The sequence below is a fragment of the Notamacropus eugenii genome, chromosome 4 (genome assembly GCF_028372415.1).
Source record: "Notamacropus eugenii isolate mMacEug1 chromosome 4, mMacEug1.pri_v2, whole genome shotgun sequence".
Lineage (NCBI taxonomy): Eukaryota > Metazoa > Chordata > Mammalia > Diprotodontia > Macropodidae > Notamacropus > Notamacropus eugenii.
In genome coordinates this window covers 105,172,510-105,182,157 of record NC_092875.1, presented here as the reverse complement: position 1 = coordinate 105,182,157, position 9,648 = coordinate 105,172,510, and the positions used below count along the sequence as shown (strand labels likewise).

Sequence of the window (9,648 nt, the reverse complement as noted above, 5' to 3'; positions counted from 1 at the left end):
TCCCCTCCCCCAAGTACTGGCACCTATCTCATAAAACTTGCAGGGAGACTGTGAAGTCTTGTCTTCATTCACATCTATGTTGGGGGCAGGGATGGAATTTAGGCGGCCATTCAATATGGCTGACAGTTTTAAAAAAAAGGAACAAGTATTAAGGTGGAAGATACAAAAAGTTTTTTTAAAGGATTACATTAATTTACATGTAAAGCAGTACTAGTACCTTCCCCTTTCCCCCCCTCCCCATCTGGATTTGTTACTTAACTCCTTTGCTCTAGCAGAGGACAGCCTTCATAGAGGCTCATAACTCTGTAACAGTGCACTATACAATATTTGGGATGACTATTTTAAAAAAATGAAACAAAGGTACAATCAGAGTCCTGAAGACACACTGTAGAACTTGGGGGATGTCTGTCTCCAACATACTTAGACTGCTCATCACCTTCACCATTCCAGTTTTTAAATCCTGAGTCAAGTGCCAAAATAACAAAACAAAACAAAAAACAAATAAAGCCATGCCAATCTCCTCTCTTTTGGGGGGCACTTATCATCACACCCTTTTGACAAAAAAAAAAATCAAAAAACACACAGTCTATTTAGAAGCATTTGCAGTGGACAGTGGAGGGCCCAGATTCATCATACTCCTATTTGCTGATCCACATCTGCTGGAAGGTGGAAAGAGACGCCAGGATGGAGCCTCCAATCCAGACAGAGTATTTGTGCTCAGGTGGGGCAATGATCTTGATTTTCATTGTACTGGGAGCTAGGGCTGTAATCTCCTTCTGCATCCTGTTGGCAATGCCTGGGTACATGGTGGTACCACCAGACAATACAGTATTGGCATACAAATCCTTACAGATGTCAACATCACACTTCATGATTGAATCGAAGGTAGTTTCATGGATTCCACAGGATTCCATACCTAAGAAAGATGGCTGGAAAAGAGCTTCTGGCCACCGGAACCTCTCGTTGCCAATGGTGATAACCTGACCATCAGGGAGCTCATAGCTCTTTTCCAGAGAGGAGCTAGATGCAGCAGTAGCCATTTCCTGCTCAAAGTCTAGGGCGACGTAACACAGCTTCTCCTTGATGTCATGCATGATTTCCCTCTCAGCTGTGGTAGTGAAACTGTACCCTCTCTCGGTCAGGATCTTCATGAGGTAGTCCGTCAGATCACGGCCAGCCAGATCCAGACAGACGATGGCATGGGGAAGGGCACAACCTTCATAGATGGGCACAGTGTGGGTCACACCATCACCAGAGTCCATCACAATACCAGTGGTACAACCAGAGGCATACAGGGACAGAACAGCCTGGATGGCAACATACATGGCTGGGGTGTTGAAGGTCTCAAACATAGTCTGAGTCATCTTCTCTCTGTTGGCTTTGGGGTTCAGGGTGGCTTCTGTGAGAAGCACAGGGTGCTCTTCAGGGGCCACATGGAGCTCATTGTAGAAAGTATGATGCCAGATCTTCTCCATGTCATCCCAGTTGGTGACAATACCATGTTTGATGGGGTACTTCAGGGTCAGAATACTTCTGTTGCTCTGAACCTCATCCCCCACGTAGCTGTCTTTCTGGCCCATACCCACCATCACACCCTGATGTCTGGGGCGCTCAACAATGGAGGGGAAGATGGCCCAAGGGGCATCGTCTCCAGCAAAGCCAGCTTTGCACATGCCAGAGCCATTGTCAACAACAAGAGCAGCAATATCATCATCCATGGTGAACTTTGAAGTGGCAGGTTTAAACCCTTAAGAGAGAGAGGAGGTGGTGCCGCACCTGGAGGCAGGGGAGGGCAAGTGCACACTGGGTGGGAGAGCTCACAGCTCTCTCATGTTTATAGATGAGGAAATTGAGGTCTAGAGAAGTTAAGCATGGCCCCCTATGCCTGGAATGTATTCCCATCCTTACCTCAGCTTTCAGAATCCCTGAATTTTATCAAGAAACACCTCAGACGGCAACTCTCACACATAGATTATCATCCAGTTCTTAAAGCTGCCACTGTTTTAAAACTAATTTGTATTATTTGGCATATATGTCATATCTACTTAACTTTTTATATGTGCTTTCCCCCACGAAGAAGAAGAAGAAGAAGAAGAAGAAGAAGAAGAAGAAGAAGAAGAAGAAGAAGGAGGAGGAGGAGGAGGAGGAGGAGGAGGAGGAGGAGAGAAGGAGAAGAGGAGAAGGAGAAGAAAAAGAAGGAGGAGGAGGAGGAGAAGAAGGAGGAGGAGAAGGAGAAGAAGGAGGAGGAGGAGAAGAAGGAGGAAGAGGAAAGAGAGGAAGAGGAGGAGGATAAAAAGAGGAGGAGGAAGAAGGAAGAGAGGGAGGGAAAGAGAGACAGAGACAAAGACAGAGAGACAGAAAAAGTATTCATCACATTCTTGCTCTGTTCCAGGCACTATGCTAAGTACTGTGGATACAAATACAATCAAACAAGACAGTCATTACCCATAAGGAACATGCATTCTAATATGGGAAAACAATTTCTGAAATAGAGCTGGAAAGAAGACTGGGGAACACACATCTGCACAGTGGGGAGCAGACCTAACTCCTGGACAGTTAGGGCAAAGGCTCACCTAAGAGGTTCTCAGGGAGTAGAGTCTAAGCTTCCAGTGTGAGGGAGATGAAGATTGTGGTCAAAAAGGATGGACAATTAAAGGCTGTGATGTAAAAATTTGAGCTTTTTAACAGCAGGGACTTTTTTGTCTTCCTATTTCTCACATCATAGCACAATGCCTGACATCTTGTAGAGGCTTAATAAATATCCATTGAATTGAATTAACTTCTCTGCCTATGGTTACATGTGTATTAAGCATCAGAGCTTGGACTCAAACTTCGTACATTTCCAAACAACTGGTCATTTGAGTCAATAGCCTTAAAATCTGTCATGGTGTGAAATATTGGTTCTATAATGGTCCAGAATCTTAGAAGTCTGAGTGGGAAATTAGTCAGTCAGTCAGTCAGTATACATTTATTAAGTGTGTGCCAGGAACTGTACTAAGCACTAGGACAGACAAAGCACTAAGAAAGACAAAAGACAGTCCCTGATCTCAAGGAGCTCACAGACTAATGGGGGAGACAACATGTAACCAATAATTTTCAAACAGGCTATATAAAAGATAAATCAGAAACAATCATTAGGGGGATGGAGCCAAGATGGCAGAGTAGAAAGACACACATACCCTAGCTCCGAACCCACAGCCCATAAAATATCTGTAAAAAAGAACTCCCAACAAATTCTGGAGCAGCAGAAGCCACAGAACAATGGAGCAGATGAGATTCTGTTCCAGAGAGCCCTAAAAACTTTTCGCAAAAGGTCCATCGCGCTGCGGACCCGGAGCAGAGCCTCAGTGCCTTGGCCGTGTGGCACTGAGAGGAGCAGATTTAAGAGATATTAGGAAAGGTTTCCTGTAGAAGACGAGATTTTAGCTATGATTTGAAGACAGGGATGCTAAGAGGCAGAAATGAGATGTGGTTGCCATGATGGCGCAGGTTATCTGAAGTTTTCTCCACCTCAGGCTCCCATACTGAAGGAACCTTGTCAGTGGATAATTTGTTTCTACCATTACTATAGGGTCATTCATCTATATTTGTTGTCTCTATCATACTATTGTAATAGGAATTTCAATTCTGATCTCCATTCTATTTTCTTATTTCACTTTCAGTAATCCACAACTTGTCCCACTCACTTTGTCTCACATGGAAAAATCTGTATTCTCACTTAGTTTGCCAACTCTGATGTTTTTTCTTCTTTGCAAAATTTCTTTGGTACCAGTTATGTTAATGTTCCTGTTCCTTTCTATTTTGTCCATCCAATCTGGTGGTCCTAAGCATTAGCACTGAAGTCTTGTGGTTTTTAATAAGTTCATAACCTCTCTCCAAGACTTTGTTGGCCCCAAGGAATCTACAAGAGACAGTTACCTAATGGACTAGTCCATAATCTTGACCAATAAAAAAAAGACTTGAATTAGGGTGGTTGATATAAAAGCCAAACAGTTGATGGCATTAATTGTTCCATTAGGATTAGAAATAGCACAAGGCTCGATTTGGAGTCAAAGTACCTGGATGCAAATTTTGCCTCTGCCACTTATCACTTGTATGATTTTAGCCAAATTAACCTCTCTGGGACTCCATTTCTCATATTTAAAATGGGAGGACAAAAACTAGATGATTTTTGAGGTCTAAATTTGGTTTTAAGTCTAAAGTCCTATGATTAATAATGCTTTTTATCTCTTAGCTAACTCAGAGATTTGGGAGAATCACATAGTCCTAGCCCAAACTCACACAAACAAATGACCACAAAATTACAGATGTCAGGATGTCAGCCCTTGGTGGAATCTTTGGTACCATCTAACATTGGCATCATCATTTTACTGATGAAGATATTGAGGTTCAGCAAGTAGTCACATATTTAAGAAGTATCATAGTTGAGTCTCAACACTTGAACTTTTGACTCCTGATCCAGAACTCTCCTCTTTATGTCAAGCTGATTCTCTTATTTAGGGAGGAAAGGAAGTTCATGGATCACATAATCCAGGCCTCTGTTCCCTGTGCTGGTCACAGTTCTGTTCTCATACTACAAAGATATATGATGTCAGTGGGAGAACTCCCTCCCTTGATATAGATCACAGCACCTATGTGGGGATCATGATTTAATAAGCCATGTTTGTGAGTCAATGTGACTAAAAGATAATATTAAGCACTTACTGGCCAATGTGTCTGATTGAGTCTCTCCAAACTCAGTTAATCTGAGATATTGCTACTGTTCAATCATGTCCTACTCTTTATGACCCTATGGACAGTACTGTCCAATGGGATTTTCTTGGCAAAGATGCTGGAATGGTTTACCATTTCTTTCTCCAGGGGATTAAGGCAAACAGAGGTTAAGAGATTTACCCAAGGTCACACGGCTAGTAAATGTCTTAGGCCAAATTTGGACTCATGTCTTTCTGACTCCAGGCCCAATGTTCTATCCACTGAGCCTTCTAGCCATCTCCTAACCACAGAAGTAAGTAGACCTTTGGGAGAATTGAATCTGAAACTTTTTGGGTAGTTAACAATAAATATTTTTAAGTGCCTACTGTGTTCCAGACACTTCTAAATGCTGGGAATACAAAGAAAGGCAGAAATCAATCCCTATTCTCAAGGGGCCCACCATCTAATGGGGCAGACAATATGCAAATAATTATGTATATCAAGAAGATATATATGGGATAAATTGGAGATAATCAACAGATGGAATGCATTAGAATTAAAGGTGCTAGGGAAGGGTTTCTTGTAGAAGATGGAAATCTATCTGGGACTTGATGGATGACAGGGAAGCCAAGAGGAAGAGATGACAAGAATTCCAGGCATGGAGGATGGCCAGTGAAAATGCCCAAAGTCTGTAGATGGAATATCTCACTTGAGAAACTCCAAGGAGGGCAGTGAAGTGTCACTGGATCATAGAGCAAGTACATGGAATGGGAAAAGGTATAAGAAGACCAGAAACGTAGGAAGGGCTCTGGTTATAAAGGGCTTTGAATACCAAACAGAGGATTTTATACTTAACCCTAGAAATGATAAACACTGGAGCTTATTGAATAAGGGGCAAATATGTTCAGACATATGTTTTAGGAATATCATTTTGACAATTGAGTGGAAAATGGATTGGAAAGGGGAGAGATTTGAGTCAGAGAGATCAACACAGAGCCTGTGTTCTACTCAAATAGCCTTTGTAAACCCAAAATTACTGCCATGCCACAATGAACCATCAGAGAAAGACATTAATGGGGGCACTAAGCTCTACAAGTCATCTTTAAAGGCACTTCTGGAAGCAGTCATGCTAGCTCTGGAGGGTAGAAACCAAAATATGAGGAGCCATTAAGTTTTCTTTTTTTTATTACTTTTCTGCAAAGAAGCTCTGTGTGCAGGCAGGACAGAAATTCATGAGGGTACGATTTCTTTCTAATGAATTCATTGGCTGCTCCTGGAAACAGTGTAAAATTATATAATAAAGCATCTCAAAATACCAAGTAATCATTCACACTGTAGGTCCACTCATGTTCCTCAGGTATCAACCAGTGCAGAACACCTCTCCCTGATGAAAAAAGTCACACAGAAAGCTAATTATTTCAGTGCTATCGTTGCCACAAGGATTTACTATTAGCATATTTCTAAAAAAAATTTTTAAAGAAACAGAGATTCTGTAGAATAGGAAGACATTACAAATGCCATTTAGTCCAGACCTGGGTAGAAATTCCCCAAAAATAGCCTCAACATGTGGCCATCTAGACACTCTGTTTGAAGAAAGGCTTCCAAGATAGGAAACTCATAACCTTCCATGTCAGTCTAATCCTCATTGGCACATTATTGTTAAAAAAAAACATTCTTTCTCCTCTTTGTTCCCTGTTCAATAATGATAATGACAGTAACCAGTATAATAACAATAATAAGAAGCTATTAGAGTTTATTGAGTAGGGGAATGACATGGTCCTACCTGCCCTTTAGAAATACCACTTTGGCAGCAGTATTGTATTGAAATGGGAAGAGATTTGAGGCAGTTGGAATAGAAAACCATTGAAATAATCTGGGCATGAGCTGATAAAGGCCTATGCCAAGGCAGAGGCTATGTGAGTAGGAGGGAAAGGACACATAGGAGAGATTTTGCAAAGGTAAAAATAAGAGAACTGTATATATGAGGTAAGTGAGAATAAGGACTCCAGGACACAACTGAGATTGCAAGCTGGGTGATTGGGAGAATGTTGGTACCTTCAAGAATAATAGAAAATTTGGGAATAGAGAAGAAGGTTGGCAGAGAGACAATGAGCTCAGTTTTAGATACGCTGATGTTATGATGTCTGTGGGATATTCACAACTGAGATGTTCAGTTGCAGTTAGAGATTAGAGATTGGATATGAGGAAAGAGCTTATGGTTGAATAAAAAAATGTGAGAATGTCAGCTGTCTTGTAAAACACAAAGAAGCTATGCTCTATATTGTTAGAGGGAGAATCCATATAGCCAAAAAGATGAGCTGTGAAGTGTTCAAGAAAGTTGTAATCACATACTTGATTATAATCATTAAGGCAGGAACTACATTTTAGTAATCTTTCTTTATGTGCAACCCAACTACCATCAATTCTTAATATCACTCCCTGAATATAAATGGAGCCCAAAAATATTTCTTGAATTAATTTTTTCCCAAAAAAAACAAATTGCAAAAGGGAATACATTAGAGAAAACTCTGGAAAATACTAGGAATAAGTTATTGATTGGGGAAGAATATTTGTACATTGCTCTTTCGTAGATTACAAACTAAATTCATCTTTGCTTGCCAGGAATTGTATTTTGTAAAACACTCCTAACTGAATGCCAAGGCAATCAGCTGAGCATGCCTATTAATAAAGTCAATGAATTAACTTGTATTTAGCTCGTGGGTAGCACAAAACAAAAAAATCTTCCTGAAACTGAACAAATTGGCCTAGAAGAGCAACGCTCATTTTTCTCAGTGCCTGCTCTTTGCCCTAAAACATCCCGTATTTACATAATTTTATAAAGAAATGGAAGGCCTCTCAGGGCCTATCTGTATAACTTTGGGAAAATAGATTGCCTTTAATACTCAAAATGTATACCATATATGCAAGGGTAAATCAGTGAACTCTAATTCTGTTTCCTATCGGTGAAAATGGTAATACTAATAATGTACAATTTACATTTTTTGTAAGAAAAGCACTTTGTAAAGTATAGAACATGACAATACCATGAGCTATCTCTTTAATAGTTTAGGAATTTGTAATTTTGACACAACTACTATAGCCATATATATCATAACCCCCCTCTACATAAATAAGTGGTCTTCAAGAGTTCCTGTGGCCAAGAAATTCATCATCTTTTTAGCCTAGGATCATAAATCTAGAGATGGAAGGAATCTTAGAGTCCTTCTCATGTTATAGATAAGGAAGCTAAGATGCAGCAAAGGTCATATAATGGTAGATTCCAGAGCCAAGAGCCTAGCCCCAGACCTCTTACTCCAGACTCAAATCTCTTTCCACTGGACTTAACTAGGCTAGTCTACAGACAACAAATAATAAGCTACCATCCACTGATATGATACTTTTCTATCTTGTCAGGTCCTTGCATGGGGTAGGGAACCTGCACCCTCAAGGACACATGTGACCTTCTACGTCCTTGAGTATAGCCTTTTGACTGAGTCCAAGTTTTACAGAACAAATCCTTTTATTAAGGGGATTTTTTCTGGGAAGTTTAGATTCAGTCAAAGGGCCACACTTGAGGACCTAGAGAATACACATGGCTTTGAGGCTGCAGGTTCCCCACCCCTGTTCTAGAGCTTGAACTCTGTTATCATAGCCTTTAGTAACCTAGGGTGAATTCCATAGCCTGATGAAACTTCAAAGAATTTAGCAAAGTAATAATATTAATAATAATAGCTAGCATTTATACATCATCTACTGTGTGTGCCAGGCACTATACTAAGTATTTTTTAAATTATCTCATTTCATCCTTAAAACAGCCCTCAGAGGTGGGTACAATTATTATCCCCATTTTATAGTTGAGAAAACTGAGGCAAACAGAAGTTAAGTAATTTGTCCCAGAGTACACAGCTAGTAAGTATCTGAGGATGATTTTGAACTCTTCTCTTCCTGACTCCAGGCCCAAAGTCCTATTCCTTGTGCCACCTACCTATCACTGTATCACCTAGCTACCTTCACTGATTGCAGTAGTTTATTATCATTATTATTATAACATAACTTCTGGGGTAATGTTCAGGGTAGCAAATACAATAAGTAATTAAGTAGTCAGCTTATAGATTCAACCAACTTGGTCAATATGCAGTTTTTCAAATTCAAGGATCGCTGTTGAAGTGAATAGTAAAATTATTGGATCTGCTAAACTGCAGATCTATGCACCTGGAAGAATCTATTCTTTTCCCCTTATCTACCCATCCTCCACAGCCCTGCTTGAATGATTTGCCTAGCATACCACTCTGATTCTGTCAATAAACCTTCAGTGACTCCGAAAATACTTAGATATTGAAGATATGTCTGAATACATTCATAGGAAAATAAAGACAGATACTGGAAATTTCTTAGACTGTTTTTTCTCCATGATGTTTGGAGACATTTAGTTCGCAAATAGAGGTGATATGATATGGATATGGATGCTAAAAACATGTTGTCATGATCTGCATTTAGACTAGCCAATTGTTTCAAATATGGGAAGTGCCAGTCTTGTAGTACTCTGCCTTGATCAGACCACATCTAAAGAACTGTATTCAGTTCTTGGTGACATATTTTAGAAAGGAGAAGATAAAGGGTATCCAAAGAAGGAAAACCAAGATAGTAAAGTGATCAGAGACCATGTCTTACCTTGTTGATGAAACTCAAGAAAAGATGGGAATTTGAAGAGAAGACTTAGAGGAAGGAATGGCAATAGAATTGTGGCACTGCTGCCATCTTGGTATATTTGAAGGGCTGTCATATGGGAAAAAATACTAGACTTGTTAAGCTTGGTCCTAGAGGCTAAACTAGAAGCAATAGTATAAGTTGCAAGGAGGTAGACTTATACTGTGCAAGGGAAATTCAATTCAATTAAAGCTAGTCTGAAGGAGAAGAGGCTTCCTCAGGAGGGCAGAGATCCTCCCTACTTCTACA

At 40.2% G+C, this 9,648-nt stretch overlaps 1 pseudogene; it reads right to left on the bottom strand.

Annotated features, from left to right (window-relative positions):
• Window positions 1–591: 591 nt before the first annotated feature.
• Window positions 592–1,718, bottom strand: LOC140498215 (actin, cytoplasmic 1 pseudogene; annotated as a pseudogene).
• Between the last annotated feature and the right edge of the window lie 7,930 nt (window positions 1,719–9,648).